This window comes from Callithrix jacchus, chromosome 14, assembly GCF_049354715.1.
Source record: "Callithrix jacchus isolate 240 chromosome 14, calJac240_pri, whole genome shotgun sequence".
Classification (NCBI taxonomy): Eukaryota; Metazoa; Chordata; class Mammalia; order Primates; family Cebidae; genus Callithrix; species Callithrix jacchus.
The window spans coordinates 63,412,951-63,433,546 of NC_133515.1; the positions used below are offsets into that span (position 1 = coordinate 63,412,951).

Consider the following 20,596-nt stretch of genomic DNA (forward strand, 5'->3'; position numbering starts at 1 on the left):
AGCACCTAACTCTCTTGCAAGACACGTGGTTCTACAGCAGACCAGGAAACCACTCAATGGTTACAAGTTCCTGATAGCCAATAAGGCCCAGGAAAGAGAACAAAAGTCCCTTATTCATGTTGTAGTTTCCCTAATCTCCAGCCAGTCAGCACCAAAAGCCCAAGAGCTATTAGCTATAAATTCCTGTGACAGGGGAGCTAGGGACTTTTTCAGGTTCCCAAACGTACAGCTATATTCAAGGTTTAGCATACAGTGATCTTGTCCTCATTTTAATAGTAAAAAACACACTCCTAGATGGAAATTTTATATGCTAATGATACATGTAGAGCATGTAGATGCTGAGCACATGCACCAACCACAGGTCTGCCTTTGCGTACTTGACCTCCCAGTGTTTTATGAATATGTATGTACAGCTCCCATAAAGGGAATTTCCCTTAAGACAATAGGGACTTTCTCTCCCTTTGTGCACCCCTCTCTGCTTCTCAGAGTGTACTTTTGCTTTGCAAGAAACTTCTTTGCCTACTCTTCCTTTGAACTCACTCTCAAATTCCTTTGTGCAGGGAAGTTAAGAACCTGAACCAGCCCACCAAAAACAATGAAAAGTTGACAGTTTGTAACCTGGAAGAGGGCCCTCACCAGAACCTGATCATGCTGACACACTCATATCAGACTTCCAGCCTCCAGAGGTATGAGAAATAAATTTCATATTTATAATTATACGTATTAAATATAACATTATAATATATACAGCTGGAATAATTATCTTCAGAATAAGAATAATAATTGCTGTTGGATGGTGGAATCAGTTTGTTTCTTAATCACACCCTTCCATATCATTAAATTTTCTATAGTAAACATGTATTATCATAAAAAAATAAGTACATAATGTATACATGTGCAAATTTTAGTAAACATGAATTATAAAGGCAAAATCCTGTCCTTTTTTGTTCAAGCTGTCAGAAGAAGTATTTCTATTTCCAGATCTCCCACTTGACTCTATAGCTCTTGTCAGTCAGTGAATCTCTGAGTTTACTTGTGTGCAAAGTAGATATACTACTACTCAGTTTTCATCTTAAATAGTTGTTATAAAGATTCTGTGAACATCAGAAGGTTGGGAAGTTTAAAAGCATGCTAAAACTCTTCTTCAAATATTTTCTTCAATATGGGAAACATTTTGTATGTATTTTACAGCTTTTAATTGTTCAGTGCCTTGAACATCAGAATATAGCTCATATATTATTAAAAGCTCAGAGGAGCATAAAGTATTTTTTACTATAAATTCTACCACAGAATAGGATGTGTATGTGTGCATGTGTGTTTTTGTGTGTGTGTGTGTGTGTGTGTGTGTGTGTTTTAAATTAAAAAGTCCCTGTGGAAAATAAGCTTCCCTTTGGAACTGTCCTGTAATATAAATTCACAATTTTGCTCAAAGGAACAATAACAGGAACATTAAATGTGCAGTCTAGTTCCCTAAGGAAAAGGAAATCCACATTTAAGAGCTTTTATCACAGCCTCTAATTCACTATCTAGTTTGTCAAAAGGGATATATTTATCAGCACAGTAAAAGAGTACCAGGAAATTGCATAAGAGTAACGAATTGTCTGTCTTTCCTTCCTTCTTGGAAATAAAAGTGTTATTAAAGTTCACGAACACACATGAAGTCTTTTTGTTTTGGGTTTCTAAATTCGTTTGTTTGTTTTCATTGCTCCTACATTGTCTATATACAAAGAAACTGTTGTCTGAAGAGGAAAACACTCAACGTGGTTGAGTAGACTAATTTTCTAGCATCCCCAAGATCCTGCATGATTCAACTGCTGAATATCTTCTCTCTTTCTCTTTTAAAGTTTTAATTATCAAATCAAAAGTTATCAGTTTGGATCCCGGGGATGAAGCCAACTTGATCTTGGTGGAGAAGCTTTTCGATGTGCTGTTGGATTCGGTTTGCCAGTATTTTACTGAGGATTTTCACATCAATGTTCATCAGGAATATTGGCCTGAAATTTTCTTTTTTTGTTGTGTCTCTGCTAGGTTTTGGTGTCAGGATGATGCTGGCCTCATAAAATGAGTTAGGGAGGAGTCCCTCTTTTCCTATTGTTTGGAATAGTTTCAGAAGTATGTACCAGCTCTTCTTTGTATCTATGGTAGACTTCGGCTGTGAAACCATCTGGTCCTGGACTTTTTTTGGTTGGTAGGCTATTAATTGCTGCCCCAATTTCAGAACATGTTATTGGTCTATTCAGGGATTTGACTTCTTCCTGGTTCAGTCTTGGGAGGGTGTAAGTGTCCAGGAATTTATCAATTTCTTCTAGATTTCCTGATTTATTTGTATAGCAGTATTTATAGTATTCTCTGATGGTATTTTGTATTTCTGTGGGATCGATGGTGATATCACCTTTATCATTTTTTATTGCATCTAGTTAATTATTCTCTCTTTTTTTCTTTATTAGTCTGGCTAGGGGTCTATCTATTTTGTTGACTTTTTCAACATATGCAAATCAATAAACAATCCATCACATAAACAGAACCAAAGACAAAAACCACATGATAATCTCAAGAGATGCAGAGAAGGCCTTCGATAAAACTCTACAGCCCTTCATGCTAAAAACTTTCAATAAACTAGGTATTTATGGAACGTACCTCAAAATAATAAAAGCTATTTATGACAAACCCACAGCCACTATCATACTGAATGGGCAAAAGCTGGAAGCATTATCTCTGAAAACCGGCACAAGACAAGGATGCCCTCTCTCACCATTCCTATTCAATATAGTACTGAAAGTCCTGGCCAGAGCAATTGGCAACAGAAAGAAATAAAGGGTATTCAGTTAGGAAAGGAGAAAGTCAAATTGTTTCTACTTGCAGATGACATAATTGTATATTTAGCAGACCCCATCGTCTCGGCCTAAAATCTCCTTAAACTGTTAAGCATCTTCAGCAAAGTCTCAGGATACAAAATTGATGTGAAAAAAATCACAAGCATTCCTATACACCCCAACAGACAAACAGAGAGCCAAAGCATAAGTGAACTCCCATTTACAATTGCTACAAATAGAATTAAAGACCTAAGAATACAACTTACAAGGGACGTGAAGAGCCTCTTCAAGGAGAGCTATAAACCACTGCTCAAGGAAATAAGAGAGGACACAAACAAATGAAAAAAACATTCCTTGCTCATGGTTAGGAATAATCAGTATCATGAAAATGGCCATACTGACCAAAGTAGTTTATAGATTCCATGCCATCCCCAACAAGCTACCATTAACTTTCTTTAAAGAATTTGAAAAAAACTACTTTAAATTTCTTATGGAACCAAAAAATAGCCTGCATAGCCAAAACACTCCTAAGCAAAAAGAAGCTAGAGGCATCATGCTACCTGACTTCAAAATATACTATAAGGCTACAATAATCAAAACATCATGGTACTGGAACCAAAAAAAGAGATATAGACCAATGGAACAAAACAGAGGCCCCAGAAATACCACCACACATCTACAACTATTTAATCTTTGTCAAACCTGACAAAAACAAACAATGGGGAAAGGATTCCCTATTTAATAAATGATGTTCGGAAAACTGGCTAGCCATATGCAGACTTAAAGTTAAGACCAAAACCCATAAAAACCCTGGAAGAAAACCGAGACAATACCATTCAGGACCTAGGCATGAGCAAAGTCTTCATGGCTAAAACACCAAAAGCAATGGCAATAAAAGCCAAAATTGACAAATGGAATCTAATTAAACTAAGAGCTTCTGCCGAGCAAAAGAAACTATCATCAGAGTTAACAGGCAACCTACAAAATGGGAGAAAATTTTCACAATCTACCCATCTGACAAAGGGCTAATATACAGAATCGACAAAGAACTTAAACAAATTTACAAGAAAAAAAAACTATCAAAAAATGGGCAAAAGATATGAACAGAGACTTCACAAAAGGAGAACTTTTCTTATGTTTCATATGCAGCCAACAAACATATGAATAAAAAGCTCATCATCACTGGTCTCTAGAGAAATGCAAATCAAAAGCACAATGAGATAACATCTCACACCAGTTAGAAGGGCAATCATCAAAAATTCAGGAGATAACAGATGCTGGAGATGATGTGGAGAAATAGGAATGCTTTTACACTATTAGTGGGAGGGTAAATTAGTGCAATCATTGTGGAATACAGTATGGTGATTCCTCAAGGATATAGAAATAGAAATATCAGTTGACCCAGCAATCCCATTACTGGGCATAAACTCAAAGGAGTAGAAATCATTCTATTATAAAGACATATGTATATGTATGTTTATTATGGCACTGCTCACAATAGCAAAGACTTGGAAGCAACCCAAATGACCGTCAATGATAGACTGGATAAAGAAAATGTGGCACATATACACCATGGAATCCTATGCAGCCATAAAAAAAGATGAGTTCATGTCCTTTGCAGGGATATGAATAATGCTGGAAACCATCATTCTCAGCAAACTGACACAAGAACAGAGAAGCAAACACTACATGTTGTGGGAGTTTAACAATGAGAATACATGGACACAGGGAGGGGAACATCACACTCTGGGGCTTCTCAGGGGGTGAAGGACTAGGGGAGGGATAGCATTAGGAGAAATACTTAATAGACATGACAGGGTGATGGATACAGCAAACCACCATGTTACGTTTACACCTTTGTAACAAATCTGCACGTTCTGCACATGGACCCAAGAACTTAAAGTATACTAATAATTAAAAAATTAAATTATATTAAATTTTTTTAAAATGCAGCCTTAAAAAAGATGAATTCATGTTGGAGCATGGATGAAGCTGGAAACCATCATTTTCAGCAAACTGACACAAGAATAGAAAACCAAACACCACATGTTCTCACTCATAAGTGGGTGTTGAACAATGAGAACACATGGACAGAGAGAGGGAAGCATCACACACCGGGTTCTGTTGGTGGGTGGGAGGACTAGGGGAAGGATAGTGTGGGGGGAGGGCAGGATTGGGGAGGAATCACATTAAGAGAAATACCTAAGGTAGATGATGGGGGGGGATGGCTGTAGCCAACCACCATGGCATGTGCATATCTATATAGCAATTCTGCTCAATCTGCACATGTACCCCAGAACTTAAAGTTTAATTAAAAGAAGAAAAAGAAAGGAGAATATTAACTAAATTTACGCAATAAAATCAACAAGTTTCAGGGATTCATAGTTCAGGCATCCCCTGGAAATGGGAATAAATTTACACAAAAAAAGTTATAAGCTTGGAAAACAGATTCTAGAGCCCTATGACAAGAATATTGTTATTTATTGTAGAAACCCTATATAATGCTCTTGTGAGATTACTATAGTGTATTAATATGCTCAATTTTCCTGATTGAAAAGGCTTATTTCTTCTTTTTCTTCAGTCCTCCCTGGCCCTTAATTGATAACCAACCTGCTGAGTGGGCATAGAACTGGAAGAGTCTAGGAAAAAGACAGACCCCAAGTGAAATCTAATTTTCTGAAAACATCTGGTGCTCTTTCCTAATATTCACATCTTTTTTTCTTGTGTCTCATTTTCCAGGAATTAGCTCTCTGCAACACAATAGTCAGACGATTTGATAAACTCAACTCTAACAGTCAATTGATAGTTGTTAAAGAGTAATGGTACTCTTTCCATGGATTTGAGTTCATTTGAACTGTGTCTTTTAGATATAAAAATTTAGGCTAAAAGAGCCATTATTATGGGAATTTCAAATACCTTCTCACACTTGTAATGGAATGTGATTGGGAAATTGATTAATAAAATATGTGTGAGGGGTAGGATTCTTCTCTCCTTTTTTTATATACAAGTATGACATTCTGACTGGATAAAAGTTAAGCATTTCTCTCTGGGAATCTGCGATCTAATGTCATTACAGTGAAAAGCTCCCTAGAGAACTGGAGACAATAACAATTGCATAGTCAACAAATCAAAGAGAACACGTTGCAGGGTAGCAAAATATGGCTGGTTGCCAGATTAGAAAATGTTGAGTCAAGCACAATATTACAGAGTTTAGATAAAGGGTGAAGTTCTCAGATCTTGTTGTCTGTATATGAGATAATTCAGATGCCTGGATGGAAAGGAGGCATTCAAGCTGGAATGATGTGATCCTTCCAAACATGTAGGGTGGCCTGGGTAGAGGCCCAAAGAAGATGGAGCAAAGACAACTTTAAGATGTGGGTATGAACTAAATGTACAAGAAGGAGACTAACAGGAGAAAAGAGAGAGAAAATTGGGAAAGAGCATTGGGATTAACCATGTTCATGGAAACGTTAAAATAGAGACTTGCATGAATTGAATTGGGGGCACAGATTTGGTAGTTGGTAACAAAGGTAGCAACAATTCTTACTGCCCCAAAACTTCCTAAGTGAACCAAGTTTGTGTTGGTGGCCTCAATCTACCTTTCTGGTATTGCCTCAGTTCTCTGCTTCTCTTCTTTCTTCAAAAAAAAAAAAAGGTGATGCCTAGAAAGATGCTACTCAAATAATTCACCATAATGTCAAAATTTCTATTAAAGTTAATGGGTTATCCTTGCAAAAATAATTTGCATGTTATCATAAAATAAAAACTTAATCCCAATTTCTAATTATTAAATGCCAGTCATATGTTTTTAGATCAGCAAGAGAATGCTACATTGAGGTTGTACTACATACATGTCATACTACATACATCCCATGCATCTGACTTTTTCTGGGGAAAGACTGAGCTACCTGTAAGGTAGGTTAATTTTCATGATGAACTAGGAATTTTGCATATTAGTTATGAAAACTGATTATAGTCCCTATATTCTGTATTGGAAAATAACTTGTCATAAATAATGTAACCATAAAAACAAAGAGAAGTAATATCTCCCAGATGTTTTTTCTTCCTAGCCATTAATAGATTATGTTAAAAGTGCTAAATGTATATAGATTGATATACTGATATTCTCACCATTGTCAAGAAGTTGAAAGGTGACTTCCATAAACCTTCTGAGTTTTAGAGACCTATGCAGATTTTTGAGTATTTGTGTTCTAATTTCTAATTCCTATTCTAACCTTTGTCCAAAGGAACAAATATTAAATCTTCTTTTCTGGGACCCTACTTAACACTTTTGCAAGTTTTTGTTTATCTACAGCTACTGAGAGCTATAGAACTTGTTCAATTTGATTTTTTAAAGCATCCAGAAATGCCACTACTGCACAGATCCCCCTTCTCAGCAAAGGGTTTTGCAGTCATTATTACTTTCTTTGAGTCTTCCACACATGGATTAAAACAAAAAATAAAAAATAAATTATTCCCCTTTGATAGGTTTCAGAATACCTGAGTCTGACTGTGCAAAGATTAGTCCTAGAAAAAGTAGAGAGGTTTTTTTTGTTTGTTTGTTTTGTTTTTTCTGGGCCACACTCTTTTGCAAAAATCAACCATGAAAGAAAAATAGCTATGGGAAGAATGCATCATATTCCCAGAAGAAAATGGAATTATTTAGCCTACAGAAAAGGAAGCATTCCAGGGACAGGTCATTTCTTCTATGGTCAGGAATCATTTCAAATGGGTGAAAAAAAGGACTCAATGGGAAAACTACTAGGTGATAAATGTTAGTTTATTGTAAAGGGTATCTATATAAAGTGACTGTCCCAGTCATTGTAGATGGCACAAATTTCCCCAGAATGAAGAATGCTCCTTGTCACTGGAAAAGTTTACATTTTCACACATGATTCAAGAATTAGATGGGGATAGTAAAAGATTACTAGGTCCCTTTCAACCTACAAATTTTGTCTATAGTGGTTTTTCTAATTTACTGTCTCCATGAATTTCATTTTCTTTTTTATTTAATGTTTATTTTCCTCTCAATCTTTTTGTTCTCCATGTTATTGTAATGTAATCTGGAAATATATATTCAGAATAAGGAATCAGTCACCTAAATTGTCGCCTTTCTCAGGAATACTTGCTATTCAAAAGAATGTAGGAGGAAGAAAACAATGCTTGAATAAAGTAAATAAATTTCTAACCATAAGAATTAAGTATTAGTATCAACGCAGTTTAGAGAAAGCTTTAAGCAGAATGTGCTTCTTAGCATCCCGTCGACAGAAAACATAGTTGTGTTTATTTCCTTGATACAAATATGAAATTAAACTCTACATAATTTGGATGTGTTTTTAGTAAAGTAACAAAATCTACTCTTTAAAAAACATTTTCAGAAGCCTCATTTTGTTATCAAATAAATCATTTCTAGTTCAATTATATTAAATTAAATTAAATGAGATTGCCAGCACAATAATCAGCAAGTTCAGTGCAATATGATAAGGCAGAAAAGGATACAAATAGAAGCTGAGATAATCTAGGCCCCAATTCTGGCTTTCACATCACCTTAGGCAAATCACTTAACTTCTTTGAGAGGCTGTTATCCAGCGTTTACAATGAAGAAGTTGAAAGAAATAACCACTAAGATTCTTCGCAGCTCCAAAGAATACCCTAAGCCAGAAGTTAAAAAAGCTCCTTTGACAAGCACACAGATGCCTAAACAGCTGGCAAAATTTGGGACTTTGCCTCCTGGGCCATTATGTGGCACCTTTCCATCCATCCCAGCCATAAAGAATTTTCTGCTTCCCATAGATGAAAAAGAGAATTACTGAGAGAACATCAAGATACCTGGTGACAAAGCCTTCTGGGCATAACTGTTCCCAGTTACAGGGTTTACGTAAACAGAGCTGCGACAAAAAAATGTATTGGCCACTTTAGGACACATTGCTAAAGAGATCACAGAAAGCATATCAGCACAATGAAATTCTCTAAATTCCTTAGCTTACATGGTTTCATTGAAATTCTTATGTTTTATATAGCTAATTGCTAGAAGTCTAACTAAAACCAAGATTACAGTAGCTCAATGCATAAAGCTTAATTTGGCTTTGGCTTTTTTGGCTCCTGTATTACTTAAAAAGGTTTTAAAGGCTGATAGGTGCTTGCCCACCTCCATTTACATCTGGCCTAAAATGCTTTCCAGGTGATATGTCTTTTGGCTCTAAGTATTCTGGCTGCAGAGGTCCCACTGAGGAACAGACGGGCAAATGGAAAGCAACCACACCTCCTCGGCAACAATATGGTACAAAATAAAAGTTTGACCATCAAGATTGCCTCTGGTAAATATCAGCCAAAAGGAGGAAATGAGAAATAAAAATAAAATTTAAGCCCCCATAACCAACTGAACGTAAATCTTAAAACTGAGTTCCTGGCCATGATGGGAGGTCAGACATGCTCCATTATAACCGCACTTTCACTAAGCTCCAGGAGGCTTTCTTCCTTAAAGAAAAGGTTAAACAAAATCCAGTTATTCATAAAGACTCCACCATTGATATCAACCAACCATCTGACTGGCGCTCTTCTCTTTTGTAGTTTTGACACAACGGTCACCCAGCATTCATTCCTCGTAGGAGACCACTGACCAAGCAGTAGCTCTGTTAGACTATGAAGGAGGCACAGTGAGAGTTTACTTGTCCTTTGCTTCATGTTTTGTCAACAGAGGACTGAAAACTCCACCCTCATATCACGTTGGTGCCACCACTTTTTGAACATGGGACCCATGAAGTGGCATTTAGTTCAATTGGACATGTACGTGATTCTTCTTTAATAAATACACATAACTCCTCCTCACACAAAAAAAGAAAAGAAAAGAAAAGAAAAATCCTTCTCTTCTGGACTGTTAGCTAGTTGTTGCCACTAAAATAATTCTATCTCGCACTATGGAAAATACACTCAATTAGAACCAGGTCAAATAAACTTATATTTTTGTAAATGAATATAAGTAATCATAGAAATGTGGAAAGCAGTGATTTCCATTTACATTCTCACAAATAAAGATGTCAGCTCCTGTATTATATCTGTTTCTTGAAACTACCTTAAGTTAGTTGGCTTTACAATGGGCCACAATCACCAGGCTCCCTGGCCAGGGTTCTGAGTCTACTGAATCCTCTGAGAGCACGGTTTCTGTTCACACAGAGGCAGGTCTTTTACTTTTTGACTTATCTTTAATGCTTTGATCCCTGCTTTGGCAGCATACGTCTTATTTGCTTTTACTGAAATCCTTAAAATAAGATGGCAATGCATTGACAATGCTAGCATACCTTATACATTTATGTTTCAATCCCAAAGTCATTTGTGAATCATTTGTTCCATAAAACAAAACAAATTATGGGCAACAACTAGAAGAGAAGCATATGCTGAACCAATATGCCAAGAGCAGTGTGGTTAAAATGGTTCAAGGTTCTATTCTCTCTTCCCCGTATATTTATTACGCAGTGGTAAAATAATAAGGTAAGGAAAAGTGAGCATAAATATTACCTTGATGGGAACCTCTTAAGTCAAAATATTAGAGCAGAGGTTGGCAGACATTTATTTAAAGAACCAAATAGTAAATATTTTACAGGCCACATGGTCTTGGCCACAACTCTTCAACTCTTCCAGTGTTGCACGTTAGGCAATACTTGAGTGTGGATATGTTCTAATAAATCTTTATTTACAAAAACAGTCAGCAGGTGATACTTGATTCGGCTTTAGTTTTCCCACACCTATATCAGAGTATGCTAATTAGTTGTATGTTATAGTAAAGTATAGTATGTTGAGTAAAGTTATAGTAGAACAGCATTTGAGTTACAGAACCAGATATATAGAATAATGATTGATTTATCAAAACCAGTTTGCCTAACATTAAAATTTGCGAGTCCATTGCTTGCAAACCATTCCTGTATCCAGAAATTATGTGATGCCTATAGTAAATTAATCAAGTCATGAAACCTAATGAGAAAATGCTGTGGCTTCAAAAGAAATATATTCTAATAATCAACCTAGTCAAAAGACATGTAGAAAACTTCATCAACTTCATAAACATATGTGACATTGAATTCAAGAATGTTGTCTAATACAAGATCACCTTCCTTTTTACTTCTCCAGTGTACAGTATACAATGTTAAAGAGCAGACATACATCTTAGGTACCCCAGAAAGTAACACTGCATTCTAGTAATTTATATTTCGAAACATAGATAACGCTTGTAAACTGTTAGTCTGTGAGAATGTAATAGCTATTTTCTAAACAAAAGATGGGCTGATTCCAAGGTGAAACATGAGTTTGGTGGGAGAAGAGATGAGGCTGAACTGAATAGCAAGAAGATTATAGGAGGAGAGAACAGAGAGTACAGTCTTGTTCCAAGGTAATTTACATATTATGGGTTTATTATGTTGCTTTTTTATTTTTAAGCAGATCTAAATTCTACTGGTGACATACTTCTGGTGTCTAAGAACTGGAGGTTTGGGCCTTTATATCTGACCATGACTCACCTTCTCAGAATCTCAATATTTTTTACTTCTGGTGAAAACATTATTTTCTCAAAATCTGACTCATAGTCACAGAGACCTTAGAAAGAAGGTTATTTGTCTGAGGGTAAATATTTCTAATATCAACATTTTGTATTGATAATGATAAGACTGAAATAACTGATAATCAAAATAGCAGTATTTCCTATTTACTATAGTCCTAAAGGCAATTTTTGGTCTTTAGGATTAAAATTTCTAATATTGAATGTGTTCTGCAACCCTTTTCTCACCTTATGACCTTTACTAATAGAGGATTGAATCACTGATGATTGCTATATGCCATGATAATTACTGTGCCACTCCAGTTTCTCAAAAGGACTTGGTTATTCCACTCTATCGTTGAAGACTGCACTTAGTAAAGTGCCATCAACATTAACCCAAGGGAAGATATATATAGTTGATTGTTTGGTTACAGCCACATAAAAACAAGTCATAGATTAGTAGACTGAAATTCTACTTCATTCTATTGGCCCAAAATTGGGGAGAATTTGAGCAAATGCTTAACTCTTCTGCATATTTTTCTATAAAATAATGGAAATATTAATTACCTTGCCTACCTGATGGAGTCAAAATAATAGAAATGTTCTTTAAATTATTTAAAATGTACAAGGTACACATATATATTTTATAATGATCTTTGTTAATTTTGACAAAAAATATTATAAAAATATGTAAAATAAAAACAAAATATATAATAAAAGTAAAAATTATATTTTCTATTTGACTTAGCTTATGTTTTCAAAAAAAGCAGAGATTGAGACAAGTGGTTGAATTTATTTGGGGAAAAGATTCATAGAAACAGAAGAGAAAGTCAAGGCAAGAAATTTTTAGACTGGTTACCACTAACAGCAATTGGTGCTCAATCCCATTGAAACCTTGGAGCTGTGGAGTCCTAGTCTCAGAATGGTCTATCTGTGAGTTCAAAGAAGAGAACGTGGCCAGGCGTTGTGGTTCACACCTGTAATCCCAATACTTTGGGAGGCCAAGGCAGGTGCGTCACCTGAGGTCAGCAGTTGAAGACCAGCCTTGCCAACATGCTAAAACCCTGTATCTACTCAATACACAAAATTTAGCCAGTCGTGGTGGTGTGCACCTATAATCCCAGTTACCTGAGAGGCTGAGGCAGGAGAATCACTTGACCTGGGAGTCGGAGGTTGCAGTGAGCCAAGATCATGTCATTGCACACCAGCCTGGGCAACAAGAATGAAATGCCAGCCCCAAAAATAAATAAATAAGAGAATGTTTATCTTTTGGCTGCAGCTTTTGATTGGTCTAGCCTTTTCCAAGAAGCTATATTACCTCCTTACCACACTTAGTTTGTACATGCATGAGTGACCAAGATTACTTCAGACTCCCATGATGAGTATCAGAGAAGTACCAGGAAGGAAGAGTCTGATGCTGAAGGAAGGTGTTTCTCAATTCCAGGTTCATGAAGCTAGCTGCTGCAAAGTGGCTAACAGATAAAAGTGAGCTAAGAGAACATAAGTCAGAACATAAAAGGCACTCGGTATACCATTCAAAAGTAAATTAAACACTGTTATTCTACTTTTGATATTACTGACTAAGTTTTTAAAGAAATTTAATCCTTTCCAAATCCTTAACATTGTATTTGCTTCTACCTTCTTAAGACTTTGTTCAAAACATTGAATGAAGATTTTTAAATTCTGGCGTACATAGCTAGAGGAGAAAAATGCTCTCCCATGAATTTTTACAAAAAAGTAGGAAACAAATGATATATACTTATCACATAATTTTTAAACAGTGAAATATATAAAAATATAAACATTAAAATAAAATGTTGGATTTTTGAGCATCAGAGGTCAACACTAAAATAAGTATAGCAAATGTATTTCTATAGTTTTAAAAAAGTAATGACAATTCCTCTACATAAGACAATAATTATTCATTGTAGTATACAAAATAACTAAATAACTTCTAAAATAAACAATTTTAATGACAGAAAGATAACTTTCTGGCTATGAGAGTGTAACTATGAAGTCTGTTGGTGAGGAAAGTTGAAAAGTCTTCTTTATCTGGAGATACTGAAGCAGTCCTATCTACAATAGAGTAATAGGTTAAAACAGTGATTCTAAGTCTGCTGGTCATTCCTGATTTTCTCTTATCTTCATTCTCTGCTTCTTGCTCTATATTGTAAGGGACTCTGTGCTGCGAGGTAACATTTTCAGGCTTCCTTAACAACTGGCTTCTGAATAGATTCAACCACTAGATGACACAAGGGATTAGAAGGAGTGGGAAAGGAATATCAAAGGAAATTTCTTCCTCTGCGGTTCTTCCCTTAATGATTTTAGCTCCTTCCAGGTGATTCCAATTCTGGGCTCTGTTTCTCTCCAACCCAAGGAAAGAAACTGGCTTCCTGCCACTGCTAATTCCTAGGTGACCTCACCGTCCTCATGCTTGGCTTTCGGTTTTCCCAACATTTTGTAAAGTAATCCCTGTTATTAGCTCTTCTCTATTGTTCTATCTGGCATACGTTGGTCTGTTTTTCTTTTTTTTTTAATCACTAAAATATTTTTTAATTTCAAAATAATAATACAACATATTACATATTAGCATAAGTAATATTCTTTTTTTTATTGCATTTTAGGTTTTGGGGTACTTGTGAAGAACATGCAAGATAGTTGCATAGGTACACACATGGCAGTGTGATTTGCTGCCTTCCTCCCCTTCACCTATATCTGGCATTTCTCCCCATACTATCTCTCCCCAACTCCCAGCTCCCCGCTGTCCCTCCCCCATTCACCCCAACAGCATTGGTCTGTCTTTCTTACTAAACTCTGACTGATATAGTACTTCGACCTTGCAATAACAGTTTATATCACATTCTTCTTAATGATGCCTCATTTAGTCAGTGAATTTCAGGTAAATTTCAGTGTGAGGCTGCAGGAGGTAATATGCTCCTAGGGATTATAGCAGACTGTGTGTTTTGAGGGGTGGAATATACATGTATATTTTTAAAAAGAATTATCAAGTGATTTTGATACCCCTAATTGGTACATGCCCTTCAACCCTATGAGTGACATTCTTTGCATTAGATGATATTTTAGGGCTCTTCAAGATGTTTTATTCTACAGTCATAATGCTTTCTTCCTATATGAGCATCCTTCAATTCTGACAACTAAACATGTTTCTAGTTCTTCCCTAAGAAGAAAAAAAATAGACAAGAAATCCATATATACAGAAATGTGGTACATCTCTAGGACAGGAAGATCTGAATTATCTAGCACTATTCAGAGGCTTGCAGTTGAGGTGATAAAATCTACCTGCTGACCTCAATGAAGAATCGATGTAGTCCTTCAGACATAGGCCGAAAGGAAGATGAGCAACATATAGTATGCTGACAGTGAATTTTAGTACTGAGGAGAAATGTAGGGTCTGGCTCAGGGTTAGCACAGAGGGAGAAATCTGACTTGAGCTAGCACTTTCTTTACAGTTCAAATAAAACAAGTGCTCCCTACAGAGTGAGGTATGGTTTCCATAATTCCAAAATACCTAGGAGTTAAAAAGGTAGAAACCATCTGAATATTTGTTCTCAACACCAGACATAATAATAAACAAAGTATTGTAAAAAATGGGGAGCGGGATGGCAATTTTTTTTCTTACCAAATAGAAATTAGAAAAGAGCAAAAATAAAATGAGGCTCTGGAATCTGAGGGTCTGCATTTGATTCCAAATTACACCATTTCCTAGTTGTGTGATCTTGGGCAACTTAACCTCTCTAGCCTCAGTTTGCACATCTGTAAAACTGAATAATAATCGTAATAGCTCCTGCAGACTGTTGTGAGAGAATTGAAAGAAATAATCTATATAAATTGTCACATAGTGTATGCTCAAGGAGAATTAATGGGTTGCATTATTTTTAGCATTTTGATTTTTTTTTTCAGCATCTCTCTAAAAAGACAGAAAAGAAAGGCTACTAAGAGGAGTATGTTCCCTTTTTGTACAAAATGGTTTGCTCATTGATAATGATGGCATCTGTGTGAGCAGTTACCCCATCTGAACATGATAACAGGGCCACTTTTTCATCAAACAAAATGTTTCTGCTGGGTGATGCAGTGCCCAGTCTTCTGGAATAACACAATCTTGGTTGTGGTTTTTTTAATCATGAATTGTTTTCCTTACTTCTCCAGCTTCCATCTCCCCCTTTTCAGGCAATTGCCTCCAGTTTTGTAACAGGTAGGGAATCTACTTCTTTCGTGTTTCCAGGTTTGGACATGGGGTTTGGACATGGTTCTATTGTTTTCTTCAGGAGCTCATGAGACCCACACTTAAGCCAATCAATATGCATTTTTGCCTGAATGCAATTGTTAAATTAATAGACTTTATCTATTGTCCTGTTAATGGACATTTAGGTTGTTTCCAACTTTTTATAATGTATTCTAGTATTTCTTCTCCCACGAGCTCATTGTGAGAAATTCTGCAAGCCAAATCTTCTTAGCCTTCATTTTATCAACTATCAAGTATGACATGTGGATTAAATGTTCTCCAAATTTTCATTCTGTGCTAAAATCCTATGCTTTTATTCCCTATATACTGACATATCACATTAAATAGGCGGCCCCTATCAATGCTTTCCTGTTGGGCTTTCTCATCTTCTTGGCCTCTATGAGTCACCTAAGATCAGGGTGCCCAGGGAATGCTGTGCAGTGCACTTTTTGACTTCCCCAGGCTCCCATATGCTCATATTGTGGTCCATATTTTCTAGCCATGTGTCTTCCCTTCGTCCTCATATGCCACTATAGCAACATCTGTGCTGTCTGTTGCAGACTTCACCTTAGGGAAATATTCACCACCATAAGAAGACAGGTTTTACCTTGCAGATCTCTTTGGCTGTTTGGGAAAACAAACATTCTTCCAGATGGGTTGTTAGCTGAGTATTTCAGAATTGATTCTATGTTGGCCATTTTCCAGGAATCCCTGCAAAGCAGTTGCAAAGGAACACGCACAGAAAAATCTGACCCCATAACCTACCTATGCTAGATCTTGGTCTGGACATACATGTTCTTCCTCTTCCATTAACTATTTGTTTTAGCAAGGCCACCTCACCTGATACCAAAAACATATTTGAGATAGAGAGACAGAGGACTCAAAAGAAACAAAAGCTGCCTTGTCAGTCAAAATTCCTCTATCACCGAAAAAATATTAGGGTATTTACTACTACTGGCAAGAATTTGATGCAAAGATTTTTCTTTTCAATAAAGCAGTTTAGTTTTTCAAACCATAAGAAATGTAAAAGTTCACTTTAATAACATGGACAATCTTGACTAGAGGAAGATGTTATCATAAATAAATACCCAAAGTCCCCAATCAATTACTGTTAGTTATTAAAACTGACAGTTATTAAAAATAGGTTTTGAACTATAGTTATTCAAAACAACTGTTAAGAAGTGGAATTTATGCTGTTCTGAATATCAGGATTCTGGTTCCCTTTCTGCCATAAATGGTGATGGGTTTATTCAAAACAACTGCTAAGAAGCAGAAGTTATGCTATTCTGAATATCAGGATTCTAGTTCCCTTTCTGCCATAAATGGTGATGGGTAGGTTTAAGTTTAAACTTTGACACAGTAAAACATAATGATTTCCTACTCCTTGTCATATGATTCTGGCATGAGATGGTTCCCTCTTTTCTTTTCTACTGTGTTGTATGAATGATAACTTGTGTGAGGAAGGAGGTCAGATTAGCCAGACTTATAATTATAACATGCTGATGATGGCAGTGGAAAAAATGGTTCCTTAACTTTCAGTTGCAAATAAATAGTTATAAGATCTTATAGTATCAAGTGATCTTAAAGTTCTAGAACTGAGAACCTTTTTAGATACATCAGACTGAGTTAAATAGAGTGTTTTAATCAAATATCAAAGTAAGACCACACTTATGTTAGGTGACAATTATACATAGTAATGAGAATTTTATCAAATTACATATTAAAGGCTTTTTTAAACAATTATTTTAAGTGGATTTCATATCTAAATATATGCTAGGAAGTAGTAGACAAGAGTAGACTTTCCAAAACTGTTGCATATCAAAATAATAAAGAAAAGCAGTCGATTAATAGTTCCTATTTTGATTTTAGGTAAGGATACTTTACATTGAAACCTGCTGATTTAAACCTCTCAGTGAAGATATCTAACAGTTTATCAGGTTAATTTTATTTTTCCTTCCTTTCTTCGCATTTTTCTTTCCTTTTTGTTTCTCCTTCCTTCTTTATTTCTATGATAATTAATCATCTTTAAAGTAAATCCATAATTCTGAACATTTAAAGTTAGAATCATATCATCACCATACATGTAAAGGCACTTATCCATACAATATAGTCAAATTAACTGTCTGGTGGTTCTAATGTTCTTGGAAATGTTGTTGAGGGAGTGGCTTGATCATTAATAGCAAGAAATGTAGAACATATTAAGAAAGTGAAACTTGAGTTCTCTTTCCCATCTTGCAAGATGGCCGGTGAAAAAGTTGAGAAGCCGGATACTAAAGAGAAGAAACCTGAAGCCAAGAAGGCTGATGCTGGTAGCAAAGTGAAAAAGGCTAGCCTCAAGGCTAAAAAAAAGCCCAAGAAGGGGAAGCCCCATTGCAGCCGCAATCCTGTTCTTGTCAGAGGAATTGGCAGGTATTCCCGATCTGCCATGTATTCCAGAAAAGCCTTGTACAAGAGGAAGTACTCAGCGGCTAAATCCAAGGTTGAAAAGAAAAAGAAAGAGAAGGTTCTTGCAACTGTTACAAAACCAGTTGGTGGTGACAAAAACGGCGGCACCCGGGTGGTTAAACTTCGCAAAATGCCTAGGTATTATCCTACTGAAGATGTGCCTCGAAAGCTGTTGAGCCACGGCAAAAAACCCTTTAGTCAGCACGTGAGAAAACTGCGAGCCAGCATTACCCCCGGTACCATTCTGATCATCCTCACTGGTCGCCACAGGGGCAACAGGGTGGTTTTCCTGAAGCAGCTGGCTAGTGGCTTGTTACTTGTGACTGGACCTCTGGTCCTCAATCGAGTTCCTCTGCGAAGAACGCACCAGAAATTTGTCATTGCCACCTCAACCGAAATTGATATCAGCAATGTAAAAATCCCAAAACATCTTACTGATGCTTATTTTAAGAAGAAGAAGCTGCGGAAGCCCAGACACCAGGAAGGTGAGATCTTCGACACAGAAAAAGAGAAATACGAGATAACAGAGCAGCGCAAGATTGATCAGAAAGCTGTGGACTCACAAGTTCTACCAAAAATCAAAGCTATTCCTCAGCTCCAGGGCTACCTGCGATCTGTGTTTGCCCTGACAAATGGAATTTATCCTCACAAATTGGTGTTTTAAATGTCCTAATAATCTAATTAAATAACTGATTGCCTTTAAAAAAAAAAAAAAAAGAAAGAAAGTGAAACTTTGAGCAATAACAATAATTAAAAATAAAGATAATGCCATTAAATATCAGATGTAAGTAGTTTCAAAAACATCACCTTATTTACACAAACTTCTCAGGTAGGTATAATTCAATCCAAATTGCAAATGAGAAATTTCTGGGGATCACTTACTGCCTACCCCTTGTGTTTCCAGATGCAGAGGCTCACATTAGAGTAACCTGCTGAGCACTAACAACCTTACTCCTGGGGAAGTAATGATTCTGTTCATAAGTCATGGAGAAAGAATTGGTTGTGCCCATTTAAGCTTCTTTCTCCCAACTTTCTTATGGGATCTGATTGTCTGTAGATGGGGTGGATTCTTATCAGCAGTTTTGGTGATGGAGACATTTTGCTTAAAGGCATCATTTTCAAGGTTGCAGACTTGGAGCTGTAGATTTTCTTATGACCAGGCCAGTCTGTCTAATCCAGCCATGACACATGGTGGTTGGGGGTGAGGAATCACAACCACTGTCCACTTGCACATTAGCTACATCTTACAAAACCTTTATTAGTAACGAAGGGCTTTTTTGATCTCCATAGGCATGATACCTATGTCTAACTTACATTCACATAGAAAAATGGAAGATGAGATTTACTGACATTCTTATCCCTCAAATTCTTAAAATTGGGTCTCAGAGAAAGGATTATTCTAGGTCACATAACAGTAAATGGCAGAACAATTACAGCAATGGAGACTATAACATCATTCATAGAGATTCTAGGAAGAGAAAGATTGACCTGGGCCATGTTCAGTGGTTATTAAGTGGTGACCAACAATGTCCAAGGTATAATGTTGATGTCTCAGTGTCTCCTGGGAGTAAGGAAAAGGTTGAAGGGAGGAAGTGGAGCAGTGAATGCATTTATCTAATATGTACGTTACATATGGAAACCTTATTCATTACATATATTATTTATTTTGAAATCAGGAAACTTGCCATTTTACAAACGACTTTTTTTAAATCCCCTGGACTGGAACAATTAATTGAAGATTGTTGGAAGAAGGAAGATTTGGTGGCCCTCAAATGCTCCTTGTTTTTCAGGATTTATTTATATTTTATATGTGCTATTAAGAGTTGCTTAAATTTGCATTTAGGGAAGCCCGGCAAACATCAGGATTCACCTAGACAATATTTCCATCTTCGAAAAGTAACAATCCAGGTATAAGAATAAATTCCTCTTACATCTTTAAGCATTTTTTAAAATTCAGCAAGAGGTGATTAAAGATACGGAAGAATCAGAGACCTGATATTGCTGCACCAAAGGAACTCTGGCCTCTCTGTTCATCTTTTTAAGGTTCGTTGTTTTCATTTATGATTACTTAGTTTTAAATATATGCTTGCAAATTTCTAACAATTACATAACTGTAGAGTGTATCACTGACATTTTCCATCTTACACTTGCACTATGGATATGTGAACACCAGTTAAATGATATTCTCAGATACAAATTTTGTTATATATCCAAAATCTCTGCTCTTAATGGAGTTCTGCTGCCTTCTCTATATCATTTCTCCACTACTGCATTCAACTCACATCTGCTCATGTCTACTCACAGCTTCAGTCACCCTAGAGAATGTTCAAAGCTTGGGAAAGTCTATGATTAGAAGGGTTGAAAGCGAGAAGCTCCAAAAATGCCTGAAAAGTTTCCTTTTTCTCATGCCTAATTTCTAGAGTTGTGATATCTTTATCTCTTTGTGATGACCAGCACTCTAAAGTAACTTCTAAACATCTATGTTAAAAGGCAGTATGAAAAAGACTACTAAGTTATTAAGACAGATTTGGCATTTTGAATGGATCAATTCTTTAGCAAAATTAAACT

General features: G+C 36.2%; 1 pseudogene; it reads left to right on the forward strand.

Annotated features, from left to right (window-relative positions):
• The first annotated feature begins 17,802 nt into the window (after positions 1-17,802).
• Positions 17,803-18,722, forward strand: LOC100406037 (ribosomal protein L6 pseudogene; annotated as a pseudogene).
• The last annotated feature ends 1,874 nt before the right edge of the window (positions 18,723-20,596 follow it).